At 31.0% G+C, this 1,806-nt stretch overlaps 1 long non-coding RNA gene across 1 annotated transcript in view; it reads left to right on the forward strand.

Moving 5' to 3' along the window:
* LOC118765776 overlaps nt 1–1,806 on the forward strand; it is a 12,434-nt gene that overhangs the window by 1,064 nt on the left and 9,564 nt on the right. The window lies entirely within an intron of this gene.

A 1,806-nucleotide genomic window follows, 5' to 3' on the forward strand; every position in this document is an offset into this window, starting at 1 on the left:
TTCCGGGTTCAGTTCCTCTATTTGGCACCTACGGCAAATGACTCCTATAGTGCCAGGCCTACAAACATCTTGTGAATGCATTTGAGAGTCAGAAACTGAATGAAGCCCGTCATATACATATATACATACATACATACATACATACATATATATATATATATATATATATATATATATATATATATATATATATATATATATATATATATATATATATATATATACATGCATACATGTATGCATACATGTATGCATACATGCATGTATATATGTACATAAAAGTTATCAATTAATAATAATTATTAATAATAATAATTCTCATTAACTGATATTTTTTACCTTTATCGGGGTTTTTTTACGCACGCTAAGCCACTGATATTACTATAAACAATAATATTCTCATATATATTTTTATGTATGTATATTTGTAAGTATTAATGTATATCTGCATATTTTGGCGAACAACATCAACCAATATTATGATGGATCTCCGAGACCCCCGAAACAGCTGTCGGACTTGTAACACCTTCTCTCCTTCCCTTTAATTCTCTAGGTTCGATTTCTTCAAAGCGGCGCTCCAGCATGGCAGCCGTCAAATGACTGACACAAACTAAAAGAATAAAAGTAAAAAGATGTATGTATGTATGTATGTATGTGTGTTGTTTATATATATGTATATATATATCGATCTTATCCTTATGCATATAAATATATAAATAAATATAAATATAAATATATATATATATATATATATATATATATATATATATATATATATATATAATATACATAAGGATAAGATTGATATTTAAATACGATCGTATCAGGTGGCCAGCATGGGGATAAAAACCCTCAAAGGTAATAATTATTTAAAATTATAATTTAGGGTATCTAAGAGATACCACCACGCTGGAAACAGCAGTCAAAACTTGACTCTAAAACCACATTAAATGTTCATACAGCACCAGGAGAGAAGACAAAAGAACAAAATAAACTAGCATGAACATTTACCGTGGTTGTAGAGTCTAAGTTTGACTGCTATTTCCAGCGTGGTGGTATCTCTTAGATATCATAAATTATGATTGTTCTCTTACTTTATTATCATCTTATAATCTCATAATCTTATATCATCTCATAATAATGACTTTTATGACTCGTATTACTACCTCAGTCAATCTATATGTATATATTTGTCGCTACCTGTCATAAATAGCCTTTTTCTATCTGCAATATGCATTTTCGTTGATTTTTCATATTTTACCCTTACATTTCCTCGTGTATTTTATATTTTCTTTTCGTAACATATTTCTACTATATATATATATATATATATATCTGAGAGTGAAGGGAGAGAAATCTTGTTTAGTGTAATTGAGTTATCTTTTCTTCTCTATAAACATTCATGCATACATTGTATGAATACATTATACATGCATAGCGATCTGTGACTGTGGGCTTGAATCTCGGACCAGATAACGCGTTGTGTTCTGGAGTAAAACATTTCGTCTCACGTTGTTCTTTAATCACATCGACATCTCACCTGTGGCATACCGTCTACCTGCTCAGATAAGGGCGTGTTTTTGGAGAGAGTGTGATAATTTGCAGCGGAAACATTTAATCTCTATAAACAAATTATTTGTACAAGTCGTTCAGTAAGAAAATCCAGAACCATCTCTCTCGGACTCAAGAGGCTATCAATTATACTTATGTGGCTGTTTATCTCTCTTTGTATGTCTTGTTTGTCCGTCCGTCCCTTTTTCTCCGCCCGTTCGTCCATTGTCTCTTGTTTCTTTGCATCCATACTAC

Source organism: Octopus sinensis, linkage group LG13, assembly GCF_006345805.1.
Source record: "Octopus sinensis linkage group LG13, ASM634580v1, whole genome shotgun sequence".
Taxonomy (NCBI): Eukaryota; Metazoa; Mollusca; class Cephalopoda; order Octopoda; family Octopodidae; genus Octopus; species Octopus sinensis.